General features: G+C 43.9%; 1 long non-coding RNA gene across 1 annotated transcript; it reads right to left on the bottom strand.

Annotated features, from left to right (window-relative positions):
- Positions 1–6945: 6945 nt before the first annotated feature.
- On the bottom strand, positions 6946–8578 carry LOC110496123 (uncharacterized). Its single transcript, XR_002469518.3, has 2 exons — positions 8355–8578; positions 6946–7637 (listed from the first exon to the last, which is right to left on the bottom strand). It is a non-coding gene; the product is annotated as an uncharacterized LOC110496123 (long non-coding RNA).
- Between the last annotated feature and the right edge of the window lie 9873 nt (positions 8579–18451).

Genomic DNA, 18451 nt, shown 5'->3' with positions numbered 1-18451 from the left:
GCATATTTTCTACAACGTTCATTCCTTCTAACCAGTGCATTTAAAAAACAAGCACACAAAAATGGTCTAAAAGGGCAGTGGAGGCAAGTTCCTAAAACCGGCAACAAATATCTGCGCAAAGAATTTGACCCTTTGGTGACTGTTTACAACAAATTCAAGTTTAAGAACAACTTGCTTCTCTCCTAATATGTCCATATGCAAAGTTTAACCTCTAACATAAAATGTCAATGACTGGAGTTCCAGTAGAGAAAAATCCACACTTCCAGATACATATTTGCTTTGCTCATTAGCTTTGGTTTCATTCATAGCCAGTCAGTCTATTTAGCCTGAGCAATACAAGCTCCAGGCCAGGGGGGTTGCACCGCTTAGAACCCCGAGGTATAGAGCAGAGGAGGCACCACAGAACACAACAGAGATGCTCTGGTTGCTCGTCTGCCACTTGGTGTGGTGGGTGGGACATGTGCTGCTGTTGTAGGAGCAGTGGTTGTAGTAGGAGCAGCGGTTGTAGTAGGAGCAGCGGTAGGAGCAGGAGCAGCGGCTGTAGTAGGAGCAGGAGCAGCGGTTGTAGTAGGAGCAGGAGCAGTGGTTGTAGTAGGAGCAGGAGCAGTGGTTGTAGTAGGAGCAGGAGCAGTGGTTGTAGTAGGAGCAGGAGCAGTGGTTGTAGTAGGAGCAGGAGCAGTGGTTGTAGGAGCAGCGGCAGTAGTAGGAGCAGGAGCAGCGGTTGTAGAAGGAGCAGGAGCAGTGGTTGTAGTAGGAGCAGGAGCAGCGGTTGTAGTAGGAGCAGGAGCAGAGGTTGTAGTAGGAGCAGGAGCAGTGGTTGTAGGAGCAGGAGCAGCGGCTGTAGTAGGAGCAGGAGCAGCGGTTATAGTAGGAGCAGGAGCAGTGGTTGTAGTAGGAGCAGGAGCAGCGTTGTAGTAGGAGCAGGAGCAGCGGTTGTAGTAGGAGCAGGAGCAGCGGTTGTAGTAGGAGCAGGAGCAGCATTGTAGTAGGAGCAGGAGCAGCAGTTGTAGTAGGAGCAGGAGCAGAGGTTGTAGTAGGAGCAGGAGCAGTGGTTGTAGGAGCAGGAGCAGCGGCTGTAGTAGGAGCAGGAGCAGCGGTTGTAGTAGGAGCAGGGGCAGTGGTTGTAGTAGGAGCAGGAGCAGTGGTTGTAGTAGGAGCAGGAGCAGCGTTGTAGTAGGAGCAGGAGCAGCGGTTGTAGTAGGAGCAGGAGCAGCGGTTGTAGTAGGAGCAGGAGCAGCGGTTGTAGTAGGAGCAGGAGCAGTGGTTGTAGTAGGAGCAGGAGCAGTGGCTGTAGTAGGAGCAGCGGTTGTAGTAGGAGCAGTGGTTGTAGTAGGAGCAGGAGCAGTGGTTGAAGTAGGAGCAGGAGCAGTGGTTGTAGTAGGAGCAGGAGCAGCGTTGTAGTAGGAGCAGGAGCAGCGGTTGTAGTAGGAGCAGGAGCAGCGGTTGTAGTAGGAGCAGGAGCAGCGGTTGTAGTAGGAGCAGGAGCAGCGGTTGTAGTAGGAGCAGGAGCAGCGGTTGTAGTAGGAGCAGGAGCAGTGGTTGTAGTAAGAGCAGGAGCAGTGGCTGTAGTAGGAGCAGCGGTTGTAGTAGGAGCAGTGGTTGTAGTAGGAGCAGGAGCAGTGGCTGTAGTAGGAGCAGGAGCAGTGGTTGTAGTAGGAGCAGGAGCAGTGGTTGTAGTAGGAGCAGGAGCAGTGGTTGTAGTAGGAGCAGCGTTGTAGTAAGAGCAGGAGCAGCGGTTGTAGTAGGAGCAGGAGCAGCGGTTGTAGTACGAGCAGGAGCAGTGGTTGTAGTAGGAGCCGCGGTTGTAGGAGCAGGAGCAGCAGTTGTAGTAGGAGCAGGAGCAGTGGTTGTAGTAGAAGCAGCGGTTATAGTAGGAGCAGTGGTTGTAGTAGGAGCAGGAGCAGCGGCTGTAGTAGGAGCAGGAGCAGTGGTTGTAGTAGGAGCAGGAGCAGTGGTTGTAGTAGGAGCAGGAGCAGTGGTTGTAGTAGGAGCAGGAGCAGCAGTTGCAGTAGGAGCAGGAGCAGCAGTTGTAGTAGGAGCAGGAGCAGTGGTTGTAGGAGCAGGAGCTGCGGTTGTAGGAGCAGCCGTTGTTGGAGCAGCCGTTGTTGGAGCAGCCGTTGCAGGAGCAGCCGTTGCTGGAGCAGCCGTTGTTGGAGCAGCCGTTGTTGGAGCAGCCGTTGTTGGAGCAGCCGTTGCTGGAGCAGCCGTTGTTGGAGCAGCCGTTGTTGGAGCAGCCGTTGTTGGAGCAGCCGTTGTTGGAGCAGCCGTTGTTGTAGCAGCCGTTGTTAGAGCAGCCATTGTGGGAGCAGCCATTGTGGGAGCAGCCGTTGCGGGAGTAGCGGTTCATTAGTATCCTGAATACAGAGAATGAAAGAGAATATATATAATATGATAGAGAATGTAGAGTCTATGTCCTGAACACACCACGTTCCTCTGGTTCCAGGAAGATTGTGTGTGATAGAAGAAACAATTGAGTCAATGTGGACTGCAAAGCATTCTTAAAGGGACATTTCACTCATAAATGAAGATTTGTCAGATGTTTTCAGACCTCAAAAGTAGACTCTTGTCAAGATGAAACATTGATTGTGTGGATCTGGCTGTAGGCCTCAATCCCAAATTAATGGATTAGCACTGTCTAATTTCCTAGATTTCCTGGTTTTATTCGGTGCTCATCTTTTCCATTCATTTGAAATGTAGGCGCAGAGCTGGATCTACACAACCAATGTCATTGGACATAGTTTCGTCTTGACTCCTTTAGAGGTCAGAAAAAGTCTAACAAACTTTTATTATAAAGTGCAATGTCCCTTAAAGGCTTTAATCCTTAGCTGCTCGATCCATTTTTGGACTTATTAATGGATGATATGTACCCATTGATTCTTGAAGAAAATAACTTATAAAGGCCTCATGAGTTTAGGGCTCTATTCAATCTGGATCGCTGAAGCGTTACAGATTGCGCCCCCGGCAACTGCTCCGCCCACAACCGCAAGGCTCTCCAGAGGGTAGTGAGGTCTGCATAACGCATCACCGGGGGCAAACTACCTGCCCTCCAGGACACCTACACCACCCGATGTCACAGGAAGGCCAAAAAGATCATCAAGGACAACCACCACCTGAGCCACTGCTTGTTAAACAGCCATCACAAACATTGAGTGGCTGCTACCAACATACTGACTAATCTCTAGCCACTTTAATAATTAAAAATTGGATGTAATGAATTCATCACCAGCCACTATAAACAATGCCACTTTATTTTATGTTTACATACCCTACATTACTCATCTCATATGTATATACTGTACTCTATACCATCTACTGCATCTTGCCTATGCCCTTCGGCCATCGCTCATCCATGTATTCATATGTACATATTCTTATTCATTCCTTTACACTTGTGTGTATAAGGTAGTTGTGAAATTGTTAGATTACTTGTTAGATATTACTGCATGGGCGGAACTAGAAGCACAAGCATTTCGCTACACTCGCATTAACATCTGCTAACCATGTGCGTGAGACCAATAAAATTTGAATTGATTTGTCTATGTATCCAGAGATGGTCCTCAGTGTATCGAGTGCTGTAGAGTTTATGTCCTGAACACACCACGTTCCTCTGGTTCCAGGAAGATTGTGTGTGTGTGTGTATGTGTGTATGTGCACGTGTGATTGGGTTTTTTTTCCTGGCAGTTTAGTCTGACATATCCTGTCAGTGTACAAAACAGCAGCGTCAAGGTTCAACACTTATCACTTTGAGTGTTTTACACCACCTTTCCATAACTATTTACTCTACTGTTTTTGTTGATGGAAAATCTTAATTTGGGTAAGTGTATAAATAAATATCATACTGATAGTTGCTATAACAAACACAGTCCAGGGGCAATGATGTTGCTTAGCAAATTCCTTAGCACCATTTCACACAAATTACTTGTAATTTGGGAAATCATTCTTTGATTACAAGGTCTATTTTTATTACAGAAATTGCCAGATACCAAATCACTTTTTAAAGCAGTCCCATATACCAGTTGAAGTCAGAAGTTTACATACACTTAGGTTGAAGTCATTAAGATTTGTTTTTCAACCACTCCACAAATTTCTTGTTCACAAACTATAAGTTTGGCAAGTCGGTTAGGACATCTACTTTGTGCATGACACAAGTCATTTTTCCAACAATTGCCTACAGACAGATTATTTCACTTATAATTCACTGTATCACAATTCCAGTGGGTCAGAAGTTTACATACACTAAGTTGACTGTGCCTTTAAACAGCTTGGAAAATTCCAGAAAAGGATGTCATGGCTTTAGAAGGCTAATTGACATAATTTGAGTCAAATGGAGGTGTACCTGTGGATGTATTTCAAGGCCTACCTTCAAACTCAGTGCCTCTGCTTGACATCATGGGAAAATCAAAAGTCTGGTTCATCCTTGGGAACAATTTCCAAAAGCCTGAAGGTACCACGTTCATTTGTACAAACAATAGTACGCAAGTATAAACACCATGGGACCACGCAGCCATCATACCGCTCAGGAAGGAGACGCATTCTGTCTCCTAGAGATGAACGTACTTATAGCAAAAAATGCGACTCAATCCCAGAACAACAGCAAAGGACCTTGTGAAGATGCTGGAGGAAACAAGTACAAAACTATCTATATCCACAGTAAAACAAGTCCAATATCGACATAACCTGAAAGGCCGCTCAGCAAGGAAGAAGCCACTTTACCAAAACCGCCATAAAAAAGCCTGACTACGGTTTGCAACTGCACATGGGTAACAAAGATCGTACATTTTGGAGAAATGTCCTCTGGTCTGATGAAACAAAAATAGAACTGTTTGTCCAAAATGATCATTGTTATGTTTGGAGGAAAAATTGGGAGGCTTGCAATCTAAAGAACACCATCCCAACCTGTGAAGCATGGGGGTGGCAGCATCATGTTGTGGGGGTGCTTTGCTGCAGGAGGGACGGGGGGACTTCACAAAATAGATGGCATCATGAGGGAGGAAAATTATGTGAATATTTTGAAGCAACATCTCAAGACATCAGTCAGGAAGTTAAAGCTTGGTCGTAAATGTGTCTTCCAAATGGGCAATGATCCCAAGCGTACTTCCAAAGTTGTGGCAAAATGGCTTAAGGACAACAAAGTCAAAGTATTGGAGTGGCCATCACAAAGCCCTGACCTCAAACCTATAGAATATGTGTGGGCAGAACTGAAACAGCATGTTGGAGCTAGGAGGTCTACAAACCTGACTCAGTTACACCAGCTCTGTCAGGAGGAATGGGCCAAAATTGACCCAACATATTGTGGGAAGCTTGTGGAAGGCTACCTGAAATGTTTGACCCAAGTTACAACTTCTTTGGGATAGGGGGCGGTATTTTCTCGTCCGGATGAAAAGCGTGCCCAAAGTAAATTGCCTGTTTCTCAGGCCCAGAAGCTAGGATATGTATATAATTAGTAGATGTGGATAGAAAACACTCTGAAGTTTCTAAAACTGTTAGAATAATGTCTGTGAGTGTAACGGAACTGATTTGGCAGACGAAACCCCAAGCACAATCCATCCAGGGAAACGTTTTTTTGAGCTCATTGTGTTTTCCACTAGGTTTCATTGGGAATCCTGATTTATTTGGTCCCTGGTTGCAGTTCCTATGGCGTCCACTAGATGTCAACAGTCTTTAGAAATTGGTTGAGGTTTTTCTTTTGAGGAATGAATAAGTACGGCTGTATGCTGTAGTATGCTATTGTTTGATGTGTTATATTGAAGTGAGAAGACATTTACCAGTAATGGGGAAGTAGATACAGTTTACTAATTGTCTTTTGGAAAGTGTACTCCGTGACAATGCACAACAACAAGACAGCATTGTCGTTGTAGTGTATATTTTCTGTGGAAATGAAGAGTACCACCCACTTACCCCCTCTTTTGTTTCTCTCTTTAGAACTCAATGTGGAGCGTACCACCCACTTACCCCCTCTTTTGTTTCTCTCTTTAGAACTCAATGTGGAGCGTACCACCCACTTACCCCCTCTTTTGTTTCTCTCTTTAGAACTCAATGTGGAGCGTACCACCCACTTACCCCCTCTTTTGTTTCTCTCTTTAGAACTCAATGTGGAGCGTACCACCCACTTACCCCCTCTTTTGTTTCTCTCTTTAGAACTCAATGTGGAACTCAATGCACCCTATTTCCTTATTTCTTTATTACACCATGCAGAAGTAGATTAACAAATACACTGTGTGTACAAAATTGAGTTGCATCTGCTTTTGCCTTCAGAACAGACAATTCGTCAGGGCATGGACAAGATCCCCTAAGCTTTCCACAGGAACGCTGGCCCACAGTTGTGTCAAGTTGGACGGATGTCATCCAGGAAAGGTTGGCTACTTTGAAGATTCTCAAATATAAAATATATTTTGATTTGTTTATCACTTTTTTGGCTACTACACGATTCCATATGTGTTATTTCACCATTTTGATGTCTTCACTATTATTCCACAATGTAGAAAATTGTAAAAATGAAGAAAAACCCTTGAGTAGGTGTTCTCAAACTTTTGACCGGTAGTGTAGATCATGGAAAGAGCAGGTGTTCCTAATGTTTGTACACTGGGGTATAAAGCCTGGTAAGATGATAAGCCTTATCATAGTTAAAGATGATACACCTTTTTATAGTTAGTTTAGCTCCTTTTTGTATCTGAATTGATATGTGTAGTCACACTGTATGTGATAGATTTTGATAATACTTACATGGTTAATTCATCACTTTATCTTAAATTAGATTAGAATATATTTATTTTTCCTTTGAAGGAACTTTTTATACATTGACCTTAAAGTGCCCTACAAAGCTCAACAATGGAACTGATATTAAGATTAATAGCAAGACCAATTCAGATAAACCTATTTACTGTGATAAAAGATAATACCTTTAATAAAATACATGATACATTAATATGTAAATATTTAACTGGGTCACATAGCAATTAGATTTTTATTTGGTTACTGGTCAACATTTGTACTATGAGAAAATAAATCATTCACAATTTGGAAAGCTATTTTGTTCAAAGTAACTCACAGCTTGAATGATTACAAAACATTCATATATTTTAGGCATTGCAATATACCCTGTCAATCAGAGTATGTTAATTATGCATCTTGAAATACACAGAGGACACACAAACCGCAAGGTCATTGTAAAAACACATTGTCAGAGAAAAGAGAAAGCTGTACAGCTCATTCTCCTGTGCTCTTCATTCAGTTTCCAACACGCTCTCAGGATGGTGCGGTCAATGTGACTCTTGCCGTCTAGGTGGCGATCATTGCCATAGTGAACGAAGGATCAGAGTGGCTGTCGAACCAAACAGTAGAGTCAGGGAGTAACTGAAGACACGGCTGCCCCCTGCTGGTGTGGTGAGAGTGGTTGGCCATGTGGCTTTTGTTTCTGCAGTTGTTGGTCCAATTGTAGAATTCTTTAGGTCAGTTGTTTGTCCAATTGTAGAATTTTTTGGGTCAGTTGTTGGTCGTATTGTAGAATTTTTTTGGTCAGTTGTTGGTCGTACTGTAGAATTTATTTGGTCAGTTGTTGGTCGTATTGTAGAATTTCTTGTTTCATTTGTTGATCCCATTGTAGAATTATGTTGCTCAGTTGTTGGTGTTGTAGAATTCTGTTGGTTGAAATGGAATAATTTACATTAGGCCACATGTTAATTCAGCATTAATTCACCCGTGTTTGAAATTAAATGAATTAGGGACAGTTTTGAAATTTGCTGGGGTGGTATAATTTCTTCCATCCCAGCCAAATGTCATCTTCTGCTTGCATGCGTCTCCCCTATCAAGGTGTTTTGGTACTTCCCTAAAGGCAGAAATTAATCTAGCGTGTTAGGGGGTGATGAAACAAGGGAGCTCCGTTCATTTTCAATGAAGGGGAGAGAAGTTGGCGATGCAAGCATGCGTGAGGGCGAGTGAACAGGGTTGGGGAAAGCTGAACTTTTGTCACGTGTTTCCCGTGGCATCGCTTTGCTATTGATCGATCGAAGCCCGCTATAGTTTCCAGACCCTACTGGATTGGCTGTTGACACCTAGCATTACAAGCCTGCCAGCTAGCACCAACATGAAGGTGAAGCTAGCGTATAAATGAGTGGATCACTGTTGTTATTCACTACGCTTTTCCAAGCGCTTACTATACCACAGGTCAATATAGTCTGCCAGTCTGACTGTCTATCCTGCCCTCTATCCACCATTAGTTGCACTTAGAGTCACTTCTCCCCATCTTTCATCCTTTCTTTCTCATTCTTCCCCTGCAGAGCATTGCTAAGAGTGGAATGCTAATGAGTTTAAAACATGTTCAGCTATTATTACTGAGTTAGGTTTAAGTACATTACCTGTGCCATGGTGGAGGCCAGCAGCGCCAGTGTGCAGAGTCCCAGAACCAGGTACTTCATATTGCAGAGAGGCGAGGTGTCTTATGGGTCAGATACAAGAGGAAACTGCTGTCCTGGGTTAGTCCTGGGTCTACAATCCTGGGTTTGCTATCCTTGGTCTGATCTGGCTGTGTAGAGTCTGACTACAGCTGAGGGTGAGCCTGGTCTTATATAACGTTCATCCAGGAAACAACCTTGACCAGCCCACATTACAGAACGGGAGCCGCCCATGAATGCAAAGTTGTCAAATGGCCTTGCCCATTAATTCACAAAGAACATTTCTCTGTATTTCATCTGTAAACATTTGGGGTTAAAGAAGATGTATGATTGTGCAACATCAAAGGATGTCCATGCAAAAAACAACTATTTTTATTTCTCTAAAACAACATTAGAGGCGGCTTATGGTGGAGAAAATAACATACAATTGTCTGGCAACAGCTCTGGTGAACATTCCTGCAGTCAGCATGCCAATTACACACTCCATCAAAACTTGAGATAACTGTGGCATTGTGTTGTGTGACAAAACTGCACATTTTAGAGTGGCCTTTTATTGATCCCAGCACAAGGTGCACCTGTGTAATGATCATGCTGTTTAATCAGCATCTTGATTTGCCACATTTGTCAGGTGGATGGATTATCTATGTGTAAAATACATAGACTTACATAGCATTAGCAGTAATTAAAACAGATAACATTACTCTCCGTAGCATCAGATACAGTTGAAGTCTGAAGTTTACATACACCTTAGCCAAATACATTTAAACTGAGTTTTTCACAATTCCTGACATTTAATCAGAGTAAAAATTCCCTGTCTTAGGTCAGTTAACATCAGCACTTTATTTTAAGAAGGGAAATTGTGTCACTTCTCTTGTGTTCAGTGCAAGCAGAGTCAGGGTATGTGCAGCAGTTTGGGCCGCCTGGCTCGTTGCAAACTGTGTGATGACCTTTTCTTCCTAACAAAGACCGTAATTAATTTTCCAGAATTTTACACAACTATGACATAGCATTGAAGGTTGTGCAATGTAACCGCAATATTGAGACTTAGGGTTGCCACCCGTTCGATAAAATACGGAACGGTTCCGTATTTCACTGAAAGAATACACTTTTGTTTTCTAAAGGAGTTTCCGGATTTGACTATATTAATGACCAAAGGCTTGTATTTTTGTGGGTTTATTATAATTAAGTCTATGATTTGATAGAGCAGTCTGACTGAGTGGAGTGGTGGTAGGCAGCAGCACACTCGTAAACATTCATTCAAACAGTGCTTTACTGCGTTTACCAGCAGCTCTTAGCAATGCTTGAAGCACAGCGCTGTTTATGACTTCAAGCCTATCAACTCATGAGATTAGGCTGGCAATACTATAGTGCCTATAAGAACATCCAACAGTCAAAGGTATATGAAATACAAATGGTATAGAGAGAAATAGTCGACGCGTCATAATTCCTATAATAACTACAACCTAAAACTTCTTAACTGGGAATATTGAAGACTCATGTGAAAAGGAAACATCAGCTTTCAAATGTTCTCATGTTCTGAGCAAGGAACTTAAACGTTAGCTTTTTTACATGGCACATATTACACTTTTACTTTCTTCTTCTTGTGTTTTTGCATTATTTCAACCAAATTGAACATGTTTCATTATTTGAGACTAAATTGATTTTATTTATGTATTATATTAAGTTAAAATAAAAGTGTTCATTGTCCATTCAGTGTTGTTGCTTTTTTTGTTCCTCCAATAACCTGTATCGGTATCAGCGTTGACAAATCATAATCGGTCAACCTCTAACGTGTCACAGTTCCCTCCAATATCCAGCAATTTCGCACAGCCATTGAAGGGGAGTGGGACAACATTCCACAAGCCACAATCAACAGCCTGATCAACTTTATGTAAAGGAGATGTGTTGTACAGCATGAGGCAAATGGTGACTGGTTTTCTGATCCATGCCCCTACTTAATTTTTTTTTTACTAACAGATACATATCTGTATTCCCAGTCATGTGAAATCCATAGATTAGTGCCTAATTTAATATACTGTATTTCCATTGACTGATTTTCTTATAGAAACTGTAACTCTGTAGAATCTTTGAAATTGTTGCATGTTGCCTTTATATTTTTGTTCAGTTTACTATGATGAGGGTCCTGAACCTCCCTATTTGTAACATTTCTACCGATATTGCCCTAGATTATATTTCCCACTGACTGACCGTGTTTTTTTTTAGATCCCCTAACAATACAGTGTGGACCTTGGTCAGGGAGGTGACCAAGAACCCGAGGTCACTCTGACAGAGCTACAGAGTTCCTCTGTGGAGATGGGAAAACCTCCAGAAGGACAACGGGTAGGGTTTCAGACGGAAGCCACTCCTCAGTAAAAGACACATGACATCCCGCTTGGAGTTTGCCAAAAGGCACCTAAAGGACTCTCAGACCACGATAAACAATATTCTCTGGTTTGATGAAACGAAGATTGAAGTCTTTGGCCTGAATGCCAAGCGTCATGTGTGGAGGAAACCTGGACAATACCTATGGTGAAGCAAGGTGGTGGCATCATCATGCTGTGTTGATGTTTTTCAGTGGCAGGAACTGCGAGACTAGTCAGGATTGTGGCAAAGATGAATGGGGCAAAGTGCAGATGAAAACCTGCTCCAGAGCGCTCAGAACCTCAGACTGGAGCAAAGTTTCCAACAGGACACTAAGCACACAGCCAAGACAGCGCTGGAGTGGCTTTGGGACAAGTCTCTGAATGTCCTCGAGTGGCCCAGCCAGACCCCGGACTTGAACCCAATCTAACTCCCTGGAGAGACCTGAAAATAGCTGTGCAGCGATGCACCCCATCCAACCTGACAGAGCTTGAGAGGATCTCCAGAGAAGAATGGGAGAAACTCCCCAAATACAGGTTTGCCAAGCTTGTAGCTTCATACCCAAGAAGACAACCTGTTTTTTATTTGTCATTATGTGATATTGCGTGAAGATTGATGATGGGGAAAAAACTATTCAATCCATTTTAGAATAAGGTTGTAATGTAACAAAGTGGAAAAAGTCAAGTGATCTGAATACTTTCCAAATGCACTGTATGTACATATGGGTAGGGTTAAAGCGACTAGGCAGCAGGATAGATAATAAACAGTTAACAGCAGTGTATGTGATGAGTCAAAAGAGTTAGTGCATAAAGGGTCAATGCAGATAGTTAAATAGCTAATCAATAGCTAGTCAGACTAACAATTTAGCAGTCTTATGGCTTTGGGGGGCTGCTGTTCATGGTCCTGTTAGTTCCAGAGTTGGTGCATCGGTTTCCTCTGATGATCTCAATGTTGATGGGACATGGTTCGTCAAGACCTCCAACAGCCGAAGCTAAGTAGTAACGTTAACATGATGCCTTCTAATTGCAGTCGCTGTACTCATAATATACAGGAGAACGATCGCCCTACAGCGAGGATAGTTGACGCAATCGTTAGGAAGGGTAATTTAAGTGTAGGAAAGGATGAAAAGGTGTCTGTGCCACCAGTAAGTACAGATAGTAGTATAAATCCCTTCGCACGGTCCCCGCCACCGGACAAATTTCTCATGGCTTCTGGAGGGAAATGCCTTATGAATGCTCAACTGGTGTCGCTCATTCAGCCGACAGAAACTTTCAACCGGTTCTCCCCATTAAGCAGCGAGTCAGAGTCTAAGGCTAAGCCTTCTCTGGTCTCTCCTCTTCCCCTTACGGAGCCTGAGACGCCGAAGCCTCCCACCATTAGCTCTGACAAATTGAAAACCATAGTCATTGGCGACTCCATTGCCTGTAGTATTAGACTTAAAACGAATCATCCAGCGATCATACACTGTTTACCAGGGGGCAGGGCTACCGACATTAAGGCTAATCTGAAGATGGTGCTGGCTAAAGCTAAAACTGGCGAGTGTAGAGAGTACAGGGATATTGTTATCCACGTCGGACGCAAAGACGTTAGGATGAAACAGTCAGAGGTCACCAAGCGCAACATAGCTTCAGCGTGTAAATCAGCTAGAAAGATGATTCGGCATCGAGTAATTGTCTCTGGCCCCCTCCCAGTTAGGGGGAGGGATGAGCTCTACAGCAGAGTCTCACAACTCAAGTGCTCGTTGAAAACGGTTTTCTGCCCCTCCCAAAAGATAGAATTTGTAGATAAAATTATTTTTGGGACTCACCCACAAACAGGACCAAGCCTGGCCTGTTGAGGAGTGACAGACTCCATCCTAGCTGGAGGGGTGCTCTCATCTTATATACAAACATAGATAGGGGTCCCTTAGCTCCACAATGAAATACGGTGCAGGCCAGGCAGCAGGCTGTTAGCCATCCTGCCAGCTTAGTGGAGTCTGCCACTAGCGCAGTCAGTGTAGTCAGCTCAGCTATCCCCATTGAGACTGTGTCTGTGCCTCGACCTAGGTTGAGGAAAACTAAACATGCTTAGGCGAACACCGCCAATCTCACTAGAATAAAGACCTCCTCCATTCCTGCCATTATTGAAAGAGATTGTGATACCTCACATCTCAGAATAGGGCTACTTAATGTTAGATCCCTCACTTCCAAGGCCGTTTTAGTCAATGAACTAATCACTGATCATAATCTTGATGTGATTGTTCTGACTGAAACATGGCTTAAGCCTGATGAATTTACTGTGTTAAATGAGGCCTCACCCCCTGGTTACACTAGTGACCATATCCCACGCACATCCCGCAAATGTGGAGGTGTTGCTAACATTTACGATAGCAAATTTCAATTTACAAAAAACCCGACGTTTTCGTCTTTTGAGCTTCTAGTCTTGAAATCTTTGCAGCCTACTCAATCACTTTTTATAGCTACTGTTTACAGGCCTCCTGGGCCATATACAGCGTTCCTCACTGAGTTCCCTGAATTCCTATTGGACCTTGTAGTCATAGCAGATAATATTATAATTTTTGGTGACTATAATATTTACATGGAAAAGTCCACAGACCCACTCCAAAAGGCTTTCGGAGCCATCATCGACTCAGTGGGTTTTGTCCAACATGTCTCCGGACCTACTCACTGCCACAGTCATACTCTGGGCCTAGTTTTGTCCCATGGAATAAATGTTATGGATCTTAATGTTTTTCCTCAAAATCATGGACTATCGGACCACCGTTTTATTACGTTTGCAATTGCAAATGATCTGCTCAGACCCCAACCAAGGAACATCAAAAGTGCTATAAATTCTCAGACAACACAAAGATTCCTTGATGCCCTTCCAGACTCCCTCTGCCTACCCAAGGACGTCAGAGGACAAAAATCAGTTAACCACCTAACTGAGGAACTCAATGTAACCTTGCGCAATACCCTAGATGCAGTGGCACCCCTAAAAACTAAAAACATTTGTCGTAAGAAACTAGCTCCCTGGTATACAGAAAATACCCGAGCTCTGAAGCAAGCTTCCAGAAAATTGGAACGGAAATGGCGCCACACCAAACTGGAAGTCTTCCGACTAGCTTGGAAAGACAGTGCCGTGCAGTATCAAAGAGCCCTCACTGCTGCTCGATCATCCTATTTTTCCAACCTAAAGGAGGAAAAATAAGAACAATCCGAAATGTATTTTTGATACTGTCGCAAAGCTAACTAAAAAGCAGCATTCCCCAAGAGAGGATGGCTTTCACTTCAGCAGTAATAAATTCATTAACTTCTTTGAGGAAAAGATCATGATCATTAGAAAGCAAATTAGGGACTCCTCTTTAAACCTACGTATTCCTCCAAAGCTCAGTTGTCCTGAGTCTGCACAACTCTGCCAGGACCTAGGATCAAGGGAGACACTCAAGTGTTTTAGTACTATATCTCTTGACACAATGATGAAAATAATCATGGCCTCTAAACCTTCAAGCTGCATACTGGACCCTATTCCAACTAAACTACTGAAAGAGCTGCTTCCTGTGCTTGGCCCTCCTAAGTTGAACATAATAAACGGCTCTCTATCCACCGGATGTGTACAAAACTCACTAAAAGTGGCAGTAATAAAGCCTCTCTTGAAAAAGCCAAACCTTGACCCAGAAAATATAAAGAACTATATGGAATCTCCTATTCCTCTCAAAAATTTTAGAAAAAGCTGTTGCGCAGCATCTCATTGCCTTCCCGAAGAGAAGCAATGTATATGAAATGCTTCAGTCTGGTTTTAGACCCCATCATAGCACTGAGACTGCACTTGTGAAGGTGGTAAATTACATTTTAATGGCGTCAGACCGAGGCTCTGCATCTGTCCTCGTGCTCCTAGACCTTAGTGCTGCTTTTGATACCATCGATCTTTTGGAGAGATTGGAAACCCAAATTGGTCTACATGGACAAGTTCTGGTCTGGTTTAGACCTTATATGTCGTACAGATATCAGTTTGTCTCTGTGAATGGTTTGTCCTCTGACAAATCAACTGTAAATTTCGGTGTTCCTCAAGGTTCCGTTTTAGGTCCACTATTGTTTTCACAGTATATTTTACCTATTGGGGATGTCATTCGAAAACATAATGTTAACTTTCACTGCTATGCGGATGACACACAGCAGTACATTTCAATGAAACATGGTGAAGCCCCAAAATTGCCCTTGCTGGAAGCCAGGCTTCGGATGGCTGCAAACTTTCTACTTTTAAACTCGGACAAAACAGAGATGCTTGTTCTAGGTCCCAAGAAACAAAGAGATCTTCTGTTGAATCTGACAATTAATCTTGATGGTTGTACAGTCGTCTCAAATAAAACTGTGAAGGACATCGGCCTTACTCTGGACCCTGATCTCTCTTTTGACAAACATATCAAGATTGTTTCAAAGACAGCTTTTTTCCATATGCGTAACATTGCTAAGATCATACATTTTCTGTCCAATATTGATGCAGAAAAATGTATCCATGCTTTTGTTACTTCTAGGTTAGACTACTGCAGTGCTCTACTTTCCGGCTACCCGGATAAACACTAAATAATCTTCAGTTAGTGCTAAATACGACTGATAGAATCCTGAGTTTTACTGCTAACAGACAAAGCCTTACATGGGCTTGCTTCTACCTATCTTTCAGATTTGGTCCTGCCGTACATACCTACACGTACGCTACGGTCACAAGACGCAGGCCTCCTAATTGTCCCTAGAATTTCTAAGCAAACAACTGGAGGCAGGGCTTTCTCCTATAGAGCTCAATTTTTATGGAATGGTCTGCCTACCCATGTGAGAGACGCAGACTCGGTCTCAACCTTATAGTCTTTATTGAAGACTCATCTCTTCAGTAGGTCCTATGATTGAGTGTAGTCTGGCCCAGGAGTGTGAAGGTGAACGGAAAGGCACTGGAGCAACGAACCGCCCTTGCAGTCTCTGCCTGGCCGGTTCCCCTCTCTCCACTGGGACTCTCTGCCTCTAACCCTATTACAGGGGCCGAGTCACTGGCTTACTGGTGCTCTTCCATGCCGTTACTAGGAGGGGTGCGTCACTTGAGTGGGTTGAGTCACTGACGTGGTCTTCCTGTCTGGGTTGGCTCCCCGCCTTGGGTTGTGCTGTGGCGGAGATCTTTGTGGGCTATACTTGGCGTTGTCGCAGGATGGTAAGTTGGTGGTTGAAGATATCCCTCTAGTGGTGTGGGGGCTGTGCTTTGCCAAAGTGGGTGGGGTTATATCCTGCCTGTTTGGCCCTGTCCGGGGGTTTCATCGGATGGGGCCACAGTGTCTCCTGACCCCTCCTGTCTCAGCCTCCAGTATTTATGCTGCAGTAGTTTATGTGTCGTGGGGCTAGGGTCAGTCTGTTATATCTGGAGTATTTTTCCAGTGTCCTGTGTGAATTTAAGTATGCTCTCTCTAATTATTTATTTCTTTCTCTCTCACGGGGGACCTGAGCCCTAGGACCATGCCTCAAGACTACCTGGCATGATGACTGCTTGCTGTCCCCAGTCCACCTGGCCGTGCTGCTGCTCCATTTTCAACTGTTCTGCCTGCGGCTATAGAACCCTGACCTGTTTACCGGATGTGCTACCTGTCCCAGACCTGCTTTTTTCAACACTCTAGAGACAGCAGTAGCGGTAGAGATACTCTCAATGATCGGCTATGAAAAGCCAACTGACATTTACTCCTGAGGTGCTGACCTGTTGCATCCTCGACAACCACTGTGATTATTATTTTTTGACCATGCTAGTCATTTATGAACATTTGAACATCTTGGCCATGTTCTGTTATAATCTCCACCCGGCACAGCCAGAAGAGGACTGGCCACCCTCATAGCCTGGTTCCTCTCTAGGTTTCTTCCTAGGTTTTGGCCTTTCTAGGGAGTTTTTCCTAGCCACCGTGCTTCTACACCTGCATTGCTTGCTGTTTGCTGGGTTTCTTTACAGCACTTTGAGATATCAGCTGATGTAAGGAGGGCTATATAAATACATTTGACTGCCATGCGGTAGCAGAGAGAACAGTCTATGACTTGGGTGGCTGGAGGTTTCTGGAGTCTTTGGCAATTTTTAGGGTCTTCCTCTGACACCGCCTGTTATAGAGGTCTGGGATGGCAGGAAGCTCGGCCCCAGTGATGTACTGGGCCGTAAGCACTATCCTATGTAGTTTTGAGGTCTGGTGCCAAGTAGTTGCCATACCAAGCGGTAATGCAGCCAGTCAAGATGCTCTCAATGCTGCAGCTGTAAACCTTTTTTGAGTATCTGAGGGCCCATGCCAAATCTTTCCAACCTCCTGAAGGTGAAGAGTTGTTGTCATGACCTCTTCACAACTGCGTTGGTGTGTGTTGACCATGATAATTCCTTCGTGATGTGGACCCCGGGGAACTTGAAGCTCACGACCTGATCCACTTCAGCCCCTGTCGATGTGGATGGTGGCATACTCGGCCCTCCGTTTCCTGTAGTGCACGATCAACTCCTTTGTCTTGCTGACACTGAGGGAGAGGTTGTTGTCTTGGCACCACACTGACAGGTCTCTGACCTTCTCCCTGTAGGAGAGAAGTGTCGTCAGTGATCAGGCCTACGACCGGCAATCTTAATGATGGTGTTGGAGTAGTGCACGGCCATACAACCGAGGGTGAAAAGGGAGTACAGGAAGGGACTAAGTACGCATCCCTGAGAGGCCCCCATGTTTAGGCCAGCCCGTCAGGAAGTACAGGATCCAGTTGCAGAGGGAACTGTTTAATTCCAGGGTCCTTAGCATAGTTATGAGCTTGGAGGGAACTATGGTGTTGAACACTGAGCTGTAGTCAATGAACAGCATTCTCACGTTGGTATTCCCTTTGTTCAGATGTGAAAGGGCAGTGTGGTGTGCAATATAGATTGCTCATCTGTGGATCTGTTGAGGCGGTATGCAATTTGGAGTTGGTCCAGGCTTTCTGGGATGATGTTGTTGGCGTAAGCCATGATCAGCCTTTCAAAGCGTTTCATGGCTACAGGTGTGAGTGCTATGGGGAGATAGTAATTTAGACAGGTGACATTGGTGTTCTTAGGTATTACAGACTGGGTCAGTGAGAGGTTGAAAATGGCAGTGAAGATACTTTCCAGCTGGTCAGTGCATACTCTGAGTACGAGTCCTGGTAATCTGCCTGGCCCCTTACCATCCAGCCTTGTGAAATTGAACCTGTAAAGCTCTTATTCACATTGGCTACGGAGAGCGTGATCACACAGTCGTCTGAAACAGCTGGTGCTCTCATGCATGGTTCAGTGTTGCTAGCCTCGAAGTGAGCATAGAAGATATTTAGCTCGTCTGGTAGTCCCTGAAAATGTTTAAATCCTCCAATATTCTCTATGTGCAACTTGTTATGATACTTGGGCTGCTATAACATTTGGTTTGAACTAACTCTGAGGATTTAGGCATGCTTTTTAAAACATTCTGCCATAAAGGCCCTTCCACTGCCAGTGTTTCACTAGCAGCTATGCTAATGCTGGCTGTGGGGTAATTAAATAAATCATATTTTTGGTCATTTTCTCTCAAGATCAATGGATGAGTCACTTTTTGTTAATAGAAATAACACATATTTCAAAGGCTGGTGTACCGCCCCTTTAAATGGCAGTCATTTTTAACACATAAAATAGTCCAGAATTAGTACTTACTTCAAAATGAAGAAAAAAAACTGAATGGTACTACAATTCAG

The sequence above is a fragment of the Oncorhynchus mykiss genome, chromosome 18 (genome assembly GCF_057628025.1).
Source record: "Oncorhynchus mykiss isolate SJ-2025 chromosome 18, ASM5762802v1, whole genome shotgun sequence".
In the NCBI taxonomy this organism is placed as follows: domain Eukaryota; kingdom Metazoa; phylum Chordata; class Actinopteri; order Salmoniformes; family Salmonidae; genus Oncorhynchus; species Oncorhynchus mykiss.
The sequence above is the reverse complement of the archived record's forward strand: the minus strand, read 5'-3'. Positions and strand labels throughout refer to the sequence as shown.